The sequence below is a fragment of the Physella acuta genome, unplaced genomic scaffold (genome assembly GCF_028476545.2).
Source record: "Physella acuta isolate Inbredline_101_S28 unplaced genomic scaffold, ASM2847654v3 ptg000527l, whole genome shotgun sequence".
In the NCBI taxonomy this organism is placed as follows: domain Eukaryota; kingdom Metazoa; phylum Mollusca; class Gastropoda; family Physidae; genus Physella; species Physella acuta.
Window position 1 is genome coordinate 553368 of NW_026732046.1, and position 20906 is coordinate 574273.

At 35.9% G+C, this 20906-nt stretch overlaps 1 protein-coding gene and 1 pseudogene across 1 annotated transcript in view; both read left to right on the forward strand.

Moving 5' to 3' along the window:
- Window positions 1–20906, forward strand: part of LOC131945143 (uncharacterized) — a 328239-nt gene that overhangs the window by 235069 nt on the left and 72264 nt on the right. The window lies entirely within an intron of this gene.
- On the forward strand, window positions 1233–20805 carry LOC131945140 (uncharacterized; annotated as a pseudogene).

The window sequence follows — 20906 nt, forward strand, 5'->3', positions numbered from 1 at the left end:
TATGGTTCCATAAAGGGCCTATCAAAAACAAAAAAATTAACTAAGCTACACTAGCCCTAGTAAAAAACAAAAATTTAACTAGACTAAAGCACTGACCCCACTCGTGCTACCAATTTGTAAGCCCTGCTAGGGGGGGGATACCTTAAATCTACCCTTCTAGGCTTAACTAACTAATCTGTCCGGTCAGTGCAACCGTGGTAGAACCCACAGTGGTTAAACCCTAACCTTAGTCTAAATAATAAGCTACTAAAATAAAACAAAAACTTTTACAGTTAATAAAATTTATTGCATGGAACCAAAAGTTAAAAAAAAGAATAGATATAAACTGACACAAAACAGAACCAAACGAAACAAACTTTTTACATCAAACAAAACATTACGTTTGACCATTTGCTGGTGTTGCGCCGACTTATGATGTCTAGGATGGTCCAGGCCCTGACACACAGAAACCTCCCTTCATCCATTCTAGACATCCAAAAGTCCACACCAAACAAAACACTACGTAAAACCACTACGTACAATACATTACGTAGAACACAATACGTACACAACAAACTTTTTGCACCAAACAAAACAATTCATATATAACAAAACACCCAGCCAAGTTGCCCAAGCAACCTCACTCTACGCGTGCGGTGCGCCACGCAGAAACCTGACCCGACCTACATCTCGCCGCGGGTCAAAAAAAGGAAGAAAATCACTCCGAGCGGTCAATTTATACTGACCGCTTCGGACGGAAGGGGACTCCGTGCCGTTCCCCATTGGACCACCATGCACTCCCAGATTCGCAACAAATAAAATAATACAAAATAAATAATCCATTCACCCGCTCACATTAGTGAGTATAAATCTTCAACAGTCCCCAAGTCGTCCAATATTTTTGGACCTCTGTCCTCTGCCCCCAAAGGGTAAAGCTAAACAATTACTGACCACACAGTGTGACAACATGCTACGACCCTCATGTACCAAATGCGAACGTCCAGCAAGAACAAAGAACAGTTACATCTACCATAGTATTAGATCTAGTACATTTGTTGGATGAGCTGAAGCTCTGCATAATATTTTTCGTTATTTTCCATACGACTATAGATCTATAGATAGGCCTATATAATTATATCGTCATTTAATTAAATATAACTACGCCGAAATATCCGAATCTAAGAATAGTTATGACATTAACACTTCGGGGTTTCCCGAAAAAATACATTTTTCAGCCAGACTGGCAATAATCTGCAACCCCGCAACTTTCGGTAAGATTTGTTTAATTAATAATTAAGCCCGTGTTAACATACTAAATGTGCCCTGTGAAATTATGTTTAATTTAGATTTGCGAAAAATCACTTTTTAGAGAAGTTAGGCCTAGTTAGATCTAGATCTAGATCTAGATCTAGTTGTTAGATAAACGCCAAACGGTCAATGCATTGGTTAGGCCTACGTATTTTTTTTACTAGATCTAGATCACGGTAGATCTAGATCTATTTTCTAGATCTATTGCTGTATTCTTAGTTTTATTCAGCGTATCATCTGATAATACTGTTATTTCCACAATGATTCCTAAACATATTTTCACTTCAGATAACTTAATCTAAGTGTTTATTTAATTTATCCATGTCATATTCTTTTTAAGTAACATGAGCACAACTTGTAAGACCTACTAGATCTAGAATCTAGATCTAGACTCTAGATCTACTAGGTTGTGACGCAACGGTCTAGTAGGTCTTTAGACAAACATCAGCTTGTAAAGTAGTTGGATAGTATAAAAGTTAACATAAAACTGTTCTAAAAACACCAATTTCTAAAATCTAAATCTAGAGTCTAGATCTAGACCTATATAACTATTTTTAAAATAAATAACTAAATCACTAAAATAATTTTAGTTAGTCTATTAAATTATAATATAGATCTAGATCTCTAAGTAATTATAAAATATAAATCAGTCATTTTTGCCTTTTCATTTAATATAGATCTAATAGGCCTAAATATTAAATGCTTTAAATAGTATTAGTATTAACTATTAATTAGATGTATACTTAGTCTTAGTCTCTAAAGTATTCTAGATCTATTTTTAAATCTTTCCATTTAACATTTTAATGATTTTATTCTAGAATCTAGATTCTAGATCTATTTCTATACTTTTTATGCAGTGGTACCATGACATATATTCTAGACGTAGACATAGAGCAATCAGATAAAAAAAGTGTTTTCAGATAGATCTAAGAGCTGTCGAGCAAAATATATAATTTGCTTTAACATTAGAAAAAATTTTGAGATAGGATCTAGATCTACAAGTAACCGGACTGGCAGGTTTATCAGTTAGAGAAAAAAAAATTTGCTAAAACATTGGATAGTTTTTTATTGGTCTGCTTGGAAAAGTTAGAAAGTGTGGCAAAAAAAAAGAATAAGAAAAACAGCAAAGAGAAAAGCAAAATGAGAAAAAAACATTATTTAATAATATTTAGGTTCAAGTATATTCTGTGAAGTTTTAAGTTCAAGTATAGTGTTAAAAGTGTGACAAGTAAATAAATTAATGTGACAGAAAGAGGTTAGCATCATGAACAATGATTAAGTCAACCGATTTTTAAATAAAATACTCTTTATAAAAACCAGTTTATTTCTAAGCATAATTATTAATCAATAATTGTCTTATAGAAATACACTTTTCTTTTTAAAAACAAAACATGTTTTGAAACAACTGGATTGGTATTTTTGGCAGCTGAAACAGTTGAATGGCATTTCAATTAATTTCAATGGAGAAAACTGTTTTGTGATATGACAAATTTGACATATGAGCAATCCTATGTAATTAATTAAACTCACATCTAGAGCTACCACTGTATATCTTGTATTGTATAGATATAGAGTCTTAGGGATAAGGTTACAGAAGATCAATTTTTATTATGTTATAATTTCATACCATATAAAGGCCTACATAGTCATGTATCACTTTAGTTAAATGTTAGTTAGTGTCTAGATTATAGATCTGAACCATTACAGGCCTATCTGTTTTTCTAGGGTTTGTTTACTGTAACTTCTGGTATAAATACTTGATGTTTCACCAGTTTTTTTTCTCAAATGTGTGGTGCAAGTGTAACTATTCTAATTAATGTTATTGTATATACATAAATCTCTATACATTATTTTGATGTAGCAATTTAAATAATTCAATGTTTAAAACAAATATCTTCATATTTATATGAATAGCTTTTTTATAAAGATGTCTCTAAAAACTTTAAGTCTTTTAGTTTAAACAGGTAATATTTTATATCCTAACAGGAAACAAAAAACATGGAGAATAAAGGAGGAAAGAAAAGACAACTGGCACTGACAAATGAAGGTACAATTATAGATTTGAATATTTTTAAAATTTTATATTTACAGAGCTAAAATTTTAAAGAAGATCATTTCTAAAGACAATAGACTAGAAATGATGTATTTCTACATGATTCTGTTATATTACTATACTGAAGTACAAAGTAAAAAATAGCCTTTGTTGTTAATGTATTTTATTTTTTATACAGAAACTAATGATGAAGGTCAGGTCAAGGCTAGAAAAATGGAAGAATCAGGGAAAAGTTTAGTGGAATTTATTCCAGGTCAGTGGCTAATAGGGATTTATTACTTTAATTAGGCATGCATTATTTCAATTACGTTTGTATGGAATAGTTGTGTGGTTGAGCATTCAGCTGCTAGTCCTATGGTCAGAGTTTCTTCGAGGCATCTACAGCCCCCCTCCTCCCCCGAACAAAATGGAATTTATATTGAAAATATTTACTTTTACTTGCGTCATCTCACTCCACCTCCACCACCCATCCAGAAATTTAGTCCACCCCCCCCTTAAAAAATATCAAGTGCCTCCCCAGACAAAACTGTCTGAAAGAAACATTGTCTTTGGTTCAAACAAAGGACTGTAGGAGATCCCAGGGTCAACCCAGCTCTAAAAGGTACCTGACAGACAATGGGGAAACAAAGGCATTGGGCATAGTGCTAACCACACTCTGCAGAGGACATTGAAACATATAAACTCTACTTCATCTGCCCCATCTGGACAAAAACAGGAAAAGATGATGTCTGTAAAGTAATTAAAAAATATTTTTAAAACATCAACTTTCTTTACATATATTTACAAATTGATAAGCCGGCTATAATTTATGGTAGTATTCTTGTTACCTCCACTTGCATGATAAATAAATCGTGTGCAATTAAAATTAACTATTCGATGTATTGAATCACCGCCCTGTGTATCTCTCCAGGACATCATGAAGCTGAGATCTGCTTTGGAGGTGAAGCTGACTTACACAAGCACTATACTGACTGTAAGAAGAATCCAGGTCATGTCAACTTTATACCTGTTAATGATTTTAACTTGGATCATCTCCCCTTACGTTACCGTGATGTCAAAATGTTGGAGGTAGTCAAAACTTTGTCTGCCCTAACGGTCCTGATAAAGGTCAAGTACACCAGTCTAAAGAGACCAAAGTCTGTTCCATACTTCAGTGGTCAGTATCCATTTTATAACACCAGAGGAAAGAAAGTTTTAAAGACAGGGACGGGAAGGGTGTGGCGTGTAATCAAGTACACTGAGAGTGACAAGAAGGGCACTTGTCAATGTGGCAATTGTCAACACTCAGACACACCCAGCAAAGTGTGGGGGGAGGTTTGTGTGGTGACAGCCACACACGTGGTGTTTGATGACAGTGAGGCGAGACAGACCAGGTGTGTTGTAGGTTTTGATGACAATAAAAGTCCTGGGGTCAGTCTTGATGGCTGGGAGGTGTGGAGGGCAGACATTGAGGGAGACGGGTGTTGGCTTACATGTGTGTCATGTAACTTAGACTTGGTTGATAAACTGGACAAGATGCGCCTGCACTTTAAAGATCTTCTAGAAAAAGGAAGGGACAAATATTTCGGATTTGATGATGTGAACAAGTTGGCCGTTATAGTGTCACATCCTCATGGCTGTCCTAAACAGGTATCTGTAGGACAGTGGACACACGCACATAAAAGGAATATTTTTTTCAAGTTCACGTACACAACATGTACATGTCCAGGCTCCAGTGGAGCGTTTGTCTACATATCGGGATATGGCGGGTGGTCTCGTCCCCACAGTGGATCAAACTCTGTAGGAAATTATTGTGGGAAGGATGTGTAGTGATTCATCTGTAACTAAGTTTAACTGTTATTTCTCTCATGTCTAATGTAAACAAACAAAATGGCGGTACCTTTCGTTCATTGGTAATGATTTTTTTTAACTTCTTGTGACATATAGCATGAATATAATATACGAGCCGACCCGCGGTGTATCATACGCCGCTATTTAGTTATTTTATTTTCTACTTTTCAGTAATTCATAATTTGTGAATTTGACACTGAAAATATTTGCTTTAAAACACTAAACCCCCCTCCTTCCCCTCCCCTCCCCCCCCCCCCGTGAAAGCAGCCTCCTCTTAGTTACCTCCTCTAAGTTTAAAATCGTTTCAAACTAAATTATCTGCCCCTAATAGCCGTCACCAAACCCGGCTCTACGATTGTAAAATGTAAACATTTTTTTAGCGTAAACCACAGCTCACCAGACCATGTGAGGGGGGTGGGGGTGGTAGCGACAGAGAGGAAGAGAGGGGATTGCACGGCGAGTTTGCAGCTTGTTTTCTAACGGCTCCCAGAAGAGAATTGTATATATAGATGTAGGCCTTGATACAATGAAAATAAAATTTGAAATTAACAAATAATCATTTTTGTTGTTTCTCAATCTGTATAACTAAATGAGATGGAGTATATTTTAAATCAAGTACCTTTCCAGCTGTTTGATACTAATACTGCCAATGCTAATGCTGTTGTCTAACAATAATTTGAATAGAGTACACAAATAAACTTGTCTCACAATAGTTGTTAATGTAATTTATTCAACATGACGGGCATAATGAGAGCGGGAAGGTGACTCCCACTGAAAGAGTTTCAAGTTTTACAATATGATAGAAAGGTGCATTGATAACCGCATTGATAACTGTTTATTGTAGTATACTTTAGAATTTAGTATTTCTGTGTCACGTAAGAGCCCATGTGTATTAAGGTAAAAAATCCTTTCAAACTTGATGGTCCATGGGCAGGGAAAGTAGAGTTTATCTGTTTCATTGACCGCGGAATATGAAGGGATAGCGTGGTCAGCCGCTTTTGTTTTAAAACAAGCCAGGTTCAGGAAAGGAATGCTGTGGTGTTTATGTGTCTAAGATTACGTAACTTTGGTTTATTTCTGGTTGTGACATCACACAATCAATGTATTTATTATTCTATTTTTTTATTTAACTGTTAAATATATCAACATAAATCTTAACGCGGCACTGATTACAATCATTTTAGATTTTCCCAATTCCTTTTAAGAGATTATCAGTCCCTGTTCAGTTTATTTTTAAGTCCGTCGTAGGTAAACCGCTTTACACTGGTTGGAACTCGGTCACAAGGTAGAGAGTATGTGACGATTCTACCAGTGGCATAGCAGGTATTTTCGGTCTTCTAAGCAGAAACTATCAATCTGCAAATTGTATATGTGTACGGTATTATTATGTGGTACCCCGACACGTAATATATATATATATGATTTTATATCACTTTTATGTAAAAAAAAACAACCGACATATTAACTGTAGCCTGTAACATACACGTAACAAAAACAAAGTAGCTTCACAAGGCAGGGTAGTGGTGGCCCGAATGGGATGACACCATTTAGGTGTGACACCATGAAGAAAAGGATAAGGGGGGGGGGAAAGAAACGGTGGGGCGACATTCACTAAACGCACAGGGTGACACCCGACCTTGTGACGCCAGTAACCAAACACAATGTTTAAAAAGTTGCTTATGATTTATTTAGATTTTTTTCTTTTTATTTGTTTGCAAAATGATTAATATGTTCCATCAGACCAATTTTTTCTGGGTGTTCGATACTTAGGATGGGCCAGTTACTGAACCAAAGAGCATATTTACTATTTCTTTTATAATATCATCATAATGGAGATACTTAAGGCGCCCAAATCTATATTATGACAAAACGATAACATAATAATCAATACTATGACGCTACAAATTACTTTCAACAACATGTAATTGAATACATTAAGCAAGCATTTGATTTATTTATCTACAAGATCTACTACAAGATCTAGCTAAGTAGATTTTTTACATTACATATTATTTCAAATCTATTTATATATGTGGTACCAGCACATACAAATGTCCCGACGGACGATATTTTTTTTAGATATGAGCTGTCGACCGCGCTAAAATTTGCTTTGGCATATTATCAAAATTTAAGATACGAGTAAACCGGATTTTCCCACTTTGTTGAAAAATACTCAATGGTAAACAATTGCGGCTGATTGTGAATCGGAGTTACAATTTAATAACCATTATCTAACTTATTCCTAAACATTATGAAAGGGAGGAAAAACAAATCTTGAACAGATTTATTTTACGGCCTGCTTGGAAAAGTGGGGAAATTAATAAAAGCGTGGCGAAAAAAAACAAAGACTAGCGAAGAGAAAGGGAGTGACAAACAATAATCGAAACATTATTTAACAATTTTTAGGTTCAATTATGTTCGGTGAAGTTTTGAGTTTCGTTAACTTTAGAGATAATGAGTAGCGTTAAACGTGTAACAAGTAAGTGAATTAAAGAGACCGAAAGAGAATGGCAAACGGCACTCCGGGAAGTGTCTTTCTGGAAAACGTCCGAATCACAGATTCTACATGCACTAAAATTGGATCGGATTGATAAAGCGTCCACGCGTCACCTAACATTTTATGGATCGCTTACTCTCAACTACGTCTACTGACATCAGGATATATTTTTGATTTGCAACAGTCCAGTACTAATAAAGCCTATGTCATTAATTTATGAAACAACGAAATATCCGAATCTAAGAATACTTAGAACGTTAACAATTCGGGGTCTATTGAGAAAATAATTTATTTCAGAATCTGATTTATTGTCAGCCAGACTAGCAGTTTTCTGCGTCCCGCAACATTTGGTGAGATTTGCATTAGCTTGTGTTAACATATTTTATGTGTATAGAAATGAACTGTATACAAGGTATGTAGAAACTAGTTGCGTCAACCCGTAAAGCCAGGTATGTATCTATTATCTTATATCGACTTTTTAAATTTAGTAACGTTGCTGAAGGCGAGATTTTATTTTTACCTACTGTCATATTCTCTGAAACATAAATGAGGTCACGCTTTTTTGACGAGTTTAACCCCCCTTTTCCCTTCTGTCACACTTGGTGAAAAAACCGCCAGCCCCCCCCCCCCCCCTCTAAAAAGACTTCACACCACAGTCTAGAACACCCACACAATCTCAGTTTAATTTTTCTTAAAACTTTTTTCTAAAATCTTGACTGAACTGGGTCGACAAAAAATATCTTAGTCAATTTCTAAAACTCGAAATAACGGCTAAAATTCTTTTTCTAACACCAATTTTTACAATGCAAAACTGTGACTTCACACTATCTGAAAACCTCCCCCCCCCCCACTTTTGCCCCTCATCACACATAGTGTGACGTCATATATGGACGACCCCTAAGTGTATGAGGTCTTTTTCGTAGGACATAATGATTGACAATATGACCCTTTTTATCTTATTAAGACATTTCATCCAATTATGGGGAGTTCACCGAAAACGTATTGATACTGTATGTATAACATAAGCCGTTTCCGAAATCATTTAAAAACTAAATGGAGCTGGATGCATCTTATCGTTTGATAATGCGAGTTTTTTAAACAGCGATTGCAACACATATTTTTTTTTACTTCTTACAACTTAATTTAACAAAAGTTTTTATGTAATGCGATCAAAACGAGTACGGGTAATGATATGGGAAATCCCGGTAAGAATAATTATTCCCGTATTTTACTTACGCCGAATGATCTTATTTTAAACTATTATAAATAGAATTTGAAAAATGTTAATCTATCTAGATCTGTCCTATTCGTTTTACAGTAATGCGAGCACGGGTACTTCTAATGATAAGGGAAAGCCTAGTAAGAATAAATATTCCCGTTTTTTTAATATGCTTTATGACCTATAAATTCTATGTGTATCAGTGTAATGGGCTTATTTTAAAAGTTAAAAGAAATATTTGCTTACTACCAATAGTATATTGGTTACTTTATCCGACAAAGTATCTATTTCTAAAAAAAATTATTTCTAGAAAATCTAAATTAGTCTAGATCTCAATCTAGGTAGAATAATTTTATTCTAAATTCAGGACTATTTATTATAAAATGTAGAGAATTAGGCCTATAGCAGAGTATAGATCGAGAGTTGTCAGAGAAGATATATTTTTATTAGTTAAAAGTATAAACTAGTTTATAGGCCCTTATTAATAACTAGCAGCATATAACCGGAACTGCACTAGTTTTGGGAAATTTACATGTTTCAATTAAAATGCTTCTGTGTAAGTAAGGACTCTTGACAAAATAAATATAAAAATGTAACCACAAAGCAAAATATAATTATAAAAAGAAACATACCACAATCACATTGAAGATTAGACAAATAAATTAGGTGGTAATTTTAGTTCAAATGTACTTATGACGTCATGATTATTTTTCGGCATTAGATTAGAAAATCTATTTTTCCACTAGAATCAATATCTTTTTATTAAGTACTTTTCCGAAGTTAAAAATCTCAATAAGATTTGTTTCGTTTTGATAATTTTCTATATGCTTCTTATGACGTCTCTGTCGTTCACTTTTTATTTTCCTTGTGGTTTCTATAGAGCATTCTTTTGAGACAGACTGACAGACAGAAAAAAAAGGTTTCTATTGTATTTTATTTTTCTGCAGAAATTGATGCTGAATGTCAGGGTTTGAAAATGGAGGAATCTTGTACAAGTCCGGTAGAATTTATTCCAGGTCAGTAGCTTATCGGGATTTACAGTAAGCGTTGTTTTAGTTATGTTGGAATGGCGTAGTTGTGTGTTAGAGCTTTTGGCTGCTAGTCCTGTGGTATCAAGTTTGGTTCTTGGTTCCTACTCAGCATTGGGCTCACCATACTATGCCGAAGTCCTTGAAAAACAATAACTACATCATCTGCCCCATATGTCTTGGAATAAAACAGGAAAATATGCCGATGGTATTTGTAAAAAATAACAATTTTGTTGTAGAAAAAATTAAATTTTGAGAAAAGGACGGCAATGTATTTTATTATTCTCATTACTAAATCAATCGAGAGCAATTGAAATTAACTATTTTATTTGTTTTTATAATCTTCACTTGTATCTCTCCAGGACATCATGAAGCCGAGATCTGCTATGGAGGTGAAGCTGACTTACACAAGCACTATACCAGCTGTAAGAAGAATCCAGGTCATGTCAACTTTATACCTGTTAATGATTTTAACTTGGATCATCTCCCCTCACTTTACCGTGAGGTAATCATGCTGGAGGTAATCAAAGCTTTGTCTGCCCTAACGGTCCTGATAAAGGTCAAGTACACCAGTCAAGAGAGACCAAAGTCTGTTCCATGCTTAAGTGATCAGTATCCATTTTATAACACCAGAGGAAGTGACGTGTTGAGGACAGGGACGGGTAGGGTGTGGTGTGTGGACAAGTACACAGAGAAAGACAACATAGGCACTTGTCCATGTGGCAAGTGTCAACACTCGGACACACCCAGCAAAAGGTGGGGGGAGTTTAGTGTGTTGACAGCCACACACGTGGTGTTTGATGTCAGTGAGGCGAGACAGACCAGGTGTGTTGTAGGTTTTGATGACAATAAAAGTCCTGGGGTCAGTCTTGATGGCTGGGATGTATGGGATGCTGACATTGAAGGAGACTGGTGTAGGTTTACGTGTGTGTCATGTGACTTAGAGTTGGTTGATAAACTGGACAAAATGTGGCGGCACTTTAATGATCTGTGGGAGAAAGTAAGGGACAAATACAGGAGATTTGATGATGTGGACAAGTTGACCGTTATAGTGTCACATCCTCATGGCTGTCCTAAACAGGTCTCTGTAGGACGATGGATACACACACATTTGAGGGAAGGTATGTACACCAAGTACACGTACACAACATGTACATGTCCTGGCTCTAGTGGAGCGCCTGTCTACATGCCGGGATATGTCACGAGGTGGTCTCATCCCCACAGTGGATCAAACTCCGAAGGAAATTTTAGTGGGGAGCCTTGGTTATGTTGATCCACCTGTAACAGGTAGTTCTCTCCCCTTGTCTAATGCAAATAAACAAAATGGCGGCTACCTTAATTAAACTTTGTGTACTTAAATGTTTTTATAAGCAACTTTATATTCTTGCGAAAACATGGAAAACATATTTACTTCGATTCAGACAAGCACTACCGACAACCCCCATCCTTCCCCCCCCCCCCCCCACCCCTCTATTTGGCGTTCATAACATTTTTAGTAAATTTTTCAAATTACAAATTCAAAGACATTTTATTCGTGCCTTGCTAGACTATTCATTGATTATGTAATATAGTGATTTATTCAGTGGCGCAACTAGAAGAAAAGGGCCACACCGCAAACAAATTGTTTGGGTCCAATATATATATATATATATATATATATATATATATATATATATATATATATATATATATATATATATATATATATATATATATATATATATATATATATATATATATATATATAATACAACAGTACAAACATAGATTACTCACTTCGGGCTTGTTCGAGTGAAAAAAAATATTTTTTTAATTTTAAAATTAGGATTAGGACAAGTTACAACAACACATCAATGGTGTGAGTGGTATTATTCATTAGTCTGTCTTGAAAATTTCTGTTTTAATATTAGCATTCGATCATGCCACCTAATAGAAAGTCTGTCAAAAGAATTAAAGAATGAAGGCTTTGTATGTGTAATGGTTTCTCGCGGTATGTTTATTTTTTATGTTTTTGTATTTACATTATTAGTTTTAAATACATTTACTTTTTATACTATGTCATTCTTTATTGTGTACTTTTTGTTTTTAAATAATTAAGAGAAGTAATTGCTTTTTAATTTATTTAAAGTGCAAATCTATTAAATGGCGATTAAGAGCACGCATATGTACTATTTAGTTGAATAAACCGGGAGTGATCTCCCCTAAACTTTCTCGAATATTCTAATATAAAACTACGAGGGATGGCAACTCAGGACATAGACATTATTTGTAATCCATTTTTAATTACTTAAATGTTTTATAATAGAATGGAATCTCGTAAAAAAAAAGAATTGCAGACCAAGTGAACGCCTAATAAAACGTGCATAATAGTGCGCAATATTATGAGTACTTTATAAATTTACATGCGTTTTTTGAGAAAACGGAAATAACGTAAATTAGTACTTCCGGTCAACGGACATTACTCAAAATTTGACAGAAGGTAGAGAGTAAAAGCTTTTACTTACATGTTAAATTTCATTTATGTATCTGAAATAGTACTCAAGTTATACGCTTTTTAAAAATTCAAAGTAGAAAAAGTACCACTCTCCGGTTATCGGAAATCGCTCAAAAGTTGACACTGATCTACGATTTTGATAAAATACTTATATATGAAATTTCATAAGCTTAGCTGCACTCACGTTATCGTGTTTACACACAGTTACACACACACACAGACATACGGACAAGATTGCAAAATTATGTTTTTCCGTATCAGTGAGGTTTTTTGCACTATTACAATACTTTCTCTATACTTCGTATATACGAGAAAGTAAAAAGGGAAATAAGTAATGGAAGTGGTTGAACTTTCGCCTATCTTTCACACTACAACTAATATATATATATATATATATATATATATATATATATATATATATATATATATATATATATATATATATATATATATATATATATATATATATATATATATATATATATATATATATTTACGCAACAGCGTGTGTTATTTACTGTAGAACTTCACTACTGTCGTAGATCTTTTTTTTTTTTTTTTTTTTTTTTTTTTTTTTTACAAAACCACTACCAAGGTGCCAGTGGCGGAACATTAAAAGGAGTAGTTGTTGGGGCGCTAGTTTGAACACACTACCACAGACACGCTCCGGTTTACGCCTATGGTAAAAGAAACATCCCGCGGCGACGGCCTTTGTGTCAGAGGCGTCATGGGGGTCTTGGGGCCCGGCCACGGGCGGAGCCCCCTAATGCAGCGAGACTGATGATTCAAGTAATACACCTATCCCCCTGTGCAGGACACTTTATAAGCGGGCCCCTGGTACATAGATGGCCTATAGGGATCTCGGGACGATCAACTACAAATTTTAAACAAATGTTAGGTCTATGAGTACTCAAAAACTTCCCAAATTTTACCGAAGGTGGGATGGTCTTAAATACTTTTCCTAAAGCCTGTAGTGAAACAATCAAGGGAGAGAATTCAAATTATATACGTTTACTATTGTATTTGTTTTTAAAACAAAAGCAAGTAAACATACATAAAACCGAAATGGTGCCCTGTCAAAACGGCCCGGGACAAATCGGCACCTTCAAAACGGCCCCGTTAATATGACCCCGTCAAATCGACCCCCGACAAAACGACCCAGTCAAAATAGCCCCGTCAAAAGGGCTCCGACTTATCGGCTACCGTCAAATGGGCTCCCGTTATATTGACTCGCGACATATAGGCTCCCGACAAATGAGCTCCCGACATTTAGGCTCCCGACAAATAGGCTCAGGACATACTGGCTCTCGACAAAGTGGAACCCGACATATGGGCTCCCGACATAAGGGCTCACAACAAATGGGCTCCCGACAAATGGGCTCATGACATATTGGCTCCCGACAAAATGATTCCCGACATATTGGCTCCAGACAAATGAATGGCATGACCACTATTGGCATAAAAGTAACCATTTTGTCCTACCTCCACTACTACTATAACCTCTTTTTAATGCCTGAATGAAATTGTTTTTCGTGAACCAACATCAATTCACAAACATATCCATCTCTTAACAGCTAAAATCTACCAATTTTAAAATTTTGATAATGTTTAATTTACAACAGAAAAGATCTGTTGTATAAAAGCGAGCACAGCAGTGAAAATATACGTCAATATACGATATACATGATGTTTACAGGATAACGACATTTTATTTTGATAACCTACAAGCATACTGGAGGTAGGAAGGTACAGCGTGGACTCTTCTCCCCACACACTGAGTTGGAACAACCTATATCAGGGGTCGGCAACCTTTTGAGACGGAAGTGCCATACGTTACACTTTTCAAAATTTCGCAGTTTTTAAAGAGCCACTAACATTTTTTTCAATATTTATCTTTTGATTAGGGTTAGGTAAATAAATTTGATTTGTTATTTAAAATAAATATCTTTAAATATGAAATAATATTTGTTCACATAAAAACATACACTTATTTCGCCAGAATAATGACATTAGTAATTAAAAAAACAAAAATATAGGACGATCCTAATCCACTTTAGAAGCGGTTGACTCTTTTTTTCTATACAGACATCACCGGCTCAGGGGGGGGGGGGGGTGTCTCCCATTAGCCAGGCAGGTCTCAACACGGCAAACTCAATCTAACTGGTTTGGTTATCGGTATGATTACTGTGTATTTGTCGCTCTGTCTTTCCTTTCTCACCATGCTTATCTTCCACCCCACTAAACGCAGGGTAAACGCGTACCCGGCTCAACAGTAGGGAGCTAATAACTTAAAAACGACGCCTCTCACGTCAAATTAATGATTACTGACAGATAGTGATATGCATTCTGAATAAAATAACATTCACCGTTAATGGTATTCGAAAAATTCGGCACTTGGGCAGTGGCAAGAAGGGAATAGTTGTCACGGGGCTGGCAACAGCATGGCTGTGGGGCTGGACCTGGTGCCCAAGTGTCTGTCAGTTGTCCGTATACTTTCTACTCCACATATTCTCTCTGTTGTCTGATGAGTTTTTTTCTTCTTCTGTTTAAACTTGTGTGTCTTTACGGTATAATTTTGTTATGAGTTTTGAAAATAAAATAATACAGCTATTAATATTTGTGCACGGAGCTGGAGAGCCGCATCTTGACATCAAAAGAGCCGCATGCGTCTCGCGAGCCGCAGGTTGCCGACCCCTGGCCTATATCCGATTCAATTATGGAAGTCATAGATAGATTACCCTTAAATTAACACATACTATATTTTATAATAGATAAACTAATATAAAAATAAGGCCTGCCGAACAAGAGATGCATACGTTGTATTACTTAAGAGTGTTGGATAAGCTAACTCTAAAGAATATTGATGAAGGGGTCCCACTGGCAGGTGTCATATTCAATGAGACCGCTTTGCCGTGAGACTTAGTCTCTACAGAAACGGTATTGTCAGTGGTCTTTATGTCTGGAGCCAAATTGACAGGAGCCTTTTTGTCTTGAGCCAAAATGACGCTAGCCTATTTGTCGGGAGTCGTAATGACGGGGGCCGTTTTGTGGAGAAACTAAATTGCGGGAGCCTATTTGTCGGGAGTCGTAATGACGGGGGCCGTTTTGTGGAAGAAACTAAATGACGGGAGCCTATATGTCGGGAGCGAAATTGACGGGAGCCTATTTGTCATGAGCCTTATTGACTGGAGCACTTTTCCCGGGAGCCTATATAACGGGAGCTTATTTATCGGGAGCCTATATGACGGAGTCCATATGTCGCTGGCCATTTTGACGGGGTCAATTTGACGGGGCTCTTATGTCGGCGCCGATTTGTCGGGGTCGTTTTGACGGGGCCGTTTTGTCATTGGCCGTTTTGACGCCGCACGAACCGAAATAGTACAGAATAATAGTTCTACCAATACAACAAACGAACATTTTACATTATAAAATCACAATGGATCGTGGGCCTTAGTCAATACTATAAAGAAGCAAAAGTCGTCTTAATATCTAGCGGCCTCTCGCGCGATGGACTTTGATTTATTTTCAAAAGAATTTTGCCGACAATGGCGTGTGTTTAAATTGTAGGAGAAAGATGACTCGGGATGGTGTATATAGAATAAAGGTAATGAAACCGCAGCTACAGTATTTTTTTTTACAAACTACCTTCTAGTCAAAAATGCAAGAAAATTATTTTTTAACTATAAAAACTTGTGGTTGGATGTGGGTCCCCAAACGGCCAGCCCCCCCCCCCCCTCCCTCCCCCGCGGGGTCTGGCGATACTGTAGTTCCGCCCCTGGATTTAATATATTCAGTAACATCTATTACTTGGACTAAATATTAAAAGTAGAGCCAGAAAGTATTGAAAAAAGTATTAATTTTTCCGTTGTTATTGTACCTCATTTCTGATGGCGTTAGTCCAGTGTATTCGATGGATCTTTCTGAGGTGTGCGTTTATAAATAATTATATTTTTTTTCTTATTTGTAGCAGTTATTCTCAAAGTCTCAGCTCCATAAAGTAAAACAAAAACTATTAGTGTGAATGTGCTAAGGCTATGTAAAATTTCTCTATACTGATCGCGCATGGACGCTGTGTACCCCTCGATTTTACACACTTATTTTCGTCAAGGTAGCATCGGTTGCAGGCAGTCACACAATATTGTTTTTATTAAGATGAGTTGTAGACCGAACTATTTGATATCATTCGTGGCTGTCTATCTATTAATGACCTTATGTGGTTGGATAAAAATAGATTATACCTTTAGATTTTCAAATACACAATCCATTGCAGACTGTCCAAATAGTAAGTGTGTACAGTCTAAAGATAAACTCCGGAAAAACCAAGCTAATGAAAATAAAAACCAAAAGTGCTCTCAAGACCTTTGCGAATGGAGCAGAGCTAGAAGAGGTCGAAGACTTTAAGTACCTCGGCAGCTATATATCAGCAAATGGCAGCATGGAGAAAGAAATTGCCACCAGAATAGCAATGGCAGCACAAGCTTTTAACAGACTCGCTAAGATCTGGAAATCATCCTCACTGCAGCAGAGAACTAAAATAAGGATCTATAAGTCTAATGTACGTTCTGTACTCCTCTATGCTGCAGAGTCATGGAAACTAAACAAGAAAGTAGACAGCCGACTCAGAGGCTTTGAAAGAAGATCCCTCCAACGCATCCTCAGGATAAAGTGGGACGACAAAGTCCCGAACAAGGAAATATGGCGAAGGACAGGATTAAACGACATTGTCTCAGAAGTTAGAACGAGGAGATGGAGATGGCTGGGCCATGTCCTACGCATGAGCAAAAAAAGACTCCCCAACATGGCGCTGAAGTGGAACCCACCCGGAAAGAGAAGTAGAGGAAGACCACTGGGAACATGGAGGAGGGAGATGGAAGAAGAAGTACAGGCTACTGGCAAAACCTGGCATGAACTAAAGTGGCTCGCCCAGAACAGGGTGGAATGGCGGAGATTTGTTGTTGCCCTATACTCCACAGGGAGTGATGAGGATTAAGTAAGTAAGTAAGTAATAGGGACGATTTTCTAATTAGGCCTAAAAGGCCAATTTATGTGCTACATAATCCGCCACCATCTATATATATAATTCTCTTCATGGACACCATAGAAAACACCATGCAGCTTAGCCACCACCTCATCCCCCACCTGTCAGGTGAGCTGTGGTTCGTCCCGAATGTTTACAATAGTAGAGCCGGTTCAAATAACTGACGGCAATTAGAAGCAGATAATTTAATTATTAAACGATTTGAAACTAAGGGGAGATAATAAGCTCTGCTTAGTATTTTCATTGTCGTCTGTAAACGGCTGCTTTCACTGGGCGGGGTGGGGGGATGGGGGAGGCACGGGGTGGGGTAGTGTCGAATTCACAAATAATGAATTGTTGATAAGTAGAAAATAAAACAACTAGATAGCGGCGTATGTTACGTCGCTGGTCAGCTCGTTTTATATAAAAGAAATCCACTCATAAAGTCAGGTCACAAGACTACTAGTTTTTTTTTCTATAGTAGCTTATAATAAGCTGATCCTGGCTTTGGATTTTTTTGTCAGTAATAAAAACTTGCACAAAAGTTTAATATATGCTAAAATGTTTACTATTGGTCTAGGTATTAATGATACTTTTTTAATAAAAGTAATTTTGATATTGAATTCCAAAATTTTCTTTCAATTGTTTTTTTATCGTTGATCAACTTAATGTTTTGTGTTGATGTTAAACAAAACACAATGGTAGTGAAGAGAAATGTCGGCAGTCAAGTTTGTAGCTGAGACTTAATGTCGGCAGTCATGTTTGTAGCTGAGACATAATGTCAGCAATCAAGTTTGTAGCTGAGACTTAATGTCGGCAGTCAAGTTAGTGTCGGCAGTCAAGTTTGTAGCTGAGACTTAATGTCGGCAGTCAGGTTTGTAGCTGAGACATAATGTCGGCAGTCAAGTTTGTAGTTGATATTTAATGTCGGCAGTCAAGTTTGTAGCTGAGACTTAATGTCGGCAGTCAAGTCTGTAGCTGAGACTTAATGTCGGCAGGTAAGTTTGTATCTGTTCAAGAGTAGCTTAAGTACACCAGCACGTTAATACTAACAATTAGTTTTTGGTAGAGATTTTAAACAAAGGGTTGGCCAACTATGTCATTTTGTAACGAACACATTTATCTTTAAGGCGTGTGGGGTGTGTAATAAAGAAACAATTGATAGACGGCTGGATACAAACTTTTAAACCAACCTAAAGACAAAGATAAAACATTTAAAAAATAACTAAAGCGACAATATATCATGTGTTTTATTAACTGTTTTAGTTATCCATTAGCTCGTTAATTAATAAAAGAATTTTAATTAAAGTTGTTTCAAAGGTGAGCTGCTATTAAGAAATATTTATAATATCAATGTTGCATCTGTCCTTTCTAAAACTGCATATCTGTAAATCTTATGTTTTTGTTTTTTAAGGTCAACCATTTAATTTCAGAATACTGTATTTAAAAAAAAATCAGCTAGTACAAACCAATAGAACGTGTAATAATCCCATCGTCTTGTGCAGTACAAACACATAAAAAAGGTGTGGAGTTGTAGATGTCATTCACATTACGAAAATAAAACTAGTTTGCTTCTTTCATAAAAACGTTGGTCGCTCATGAGATCTTTTACTCTATTATTTTAGCGAATAAAGCTATTATGAAAAAAAGCAGATTCGTTTTATTTTCTATTTTCAGTGCATTTAGTAGCTTGTTGTTAAACAGATTTTTAATATTTGTTTTCTTATTTACTTCAATGTGGAAAAGTATGGGACGCTTTGCTTAGTGAGTCTAGCAATGCTGTTAACCATATTACTCATTTGGATGCCGATGTTAGTTGATCAGATAAACTCTACTTTTTTCATACAGTGTGTTCTGATATTGAATTTTGTCATACAACCAGTCATAATCATAAAATATTACGTGTATAATGGGGTGTGAAATCGATGAATTTTGATATTTAACAACATGCAAAGACATCTAGATTCTAATAGAAATAAAATCTAGTGTTCAATAACGTCTTTCAATTCGGTCCATCAGTAGTGTGAGATAGGGGCCCGACGCCATTTGAAACTTACTGACACAGCTTCGTGGATTGATTTCAAGATCGCAGTTATCTAATCGTGTATCAGACCATGCAGCCAATTCTTAATTTAATGTGCAATAGTTATCCATTTTTTTGAACTCAGACGTGTGCAATGGCACGGAATTTTTTTTTATCGAATAGTACTCGGTAATCGGTAAGATTTCTTGACAACGATATATGTTTTATACGCATATGAAAATATATGGTTTATCAATTTTCAGCTACATGTCATATGACACATTTGTTATAATATATAGCATATGTGATCTTTGGATTATTACGTGGACATGGTGACATAATGTAACTTTGTGCTTTTTTATCAAACTATGCCAGTTTCTCGTAATGACTATACGAATGTTACCTTTTTTTTTACATAGATATACTTTTGTTGATGTTTGTAATCTACAACAATTATTCATTATCAGTACAGTAGCTCAATGCTATCCAAGCGTTTTTGTTGTCGTCAAGAGCGATAACTTCAGATTTCATAAAATAATGGGAAGTTCCCGATGAAATAGCTCTCTGATGTTACAGTTGTTATCTTTGTTTATGTGTAGATACATTAAAAGGGGCGTGTTAATTAAGTGGCGACTTTCTAATTTTACTTTATCAATTTCAGGGGTTCTTTTTGTTTCTTTTTTGGTAACATAATCATTCTAAAAACATATTGAACATAGTAATTAATATAACGTGTTAAAAATACACAATTAATAACGAATTAAGAAGCCATCTTATGTCACCAAGAAGATCAGTTGTGAGAAGAATGGAGGGAGAGAAAAGTGCGAGTTAGAAGATTGCCAAGATTCTATTAACTGAAGACAAGCGACGAAAGCTCAGAAGCCATTCAGTCATCATAAAAGAAATCTGAGACCCTCAATTACCCCAGGGACTGTTCTTATTCTTCTTGCTGGAAGACACAAGGAAAGAGGGTAGTTTTCCTTAAACAACTCAAGTCTAGCTTGCTGCTTGTGACACGATTATGTCATCTAAAAGGTTGTCCGTTGAGAAGAATCAATCAAATTTATGCGATTGCCGTAAAGACAAAGTTGAACATCAAGATTATTAAAGTACCAGAGAGAGTAAATATTTTAGAAGGCTGTAGTCTAAGAAGCCCAAACATACAAAGGGTGACATTTTCAATACAAACAAAGAGGTCTATGCTGTCAATAATGAGCGCAAAGAAGACCAGGCTAATATTGATCGTCAAATTTTGGAAGTGATTCGTAAAAACCCTGAAAAGAAGCTCTTGTTTGGATACCTAGGCGCTATGTTTTCATTGTCAAACAACCAGTTTCCCTGAAAGATGGTGTTTTAATTGCATTTGGCTTATAGAGAAATAAAAAAAAAACATTAATATTGTGAATATAAATTTAAAAAAAAATAAAAAAGATAAATTTAAAAAATGTATATATTAGC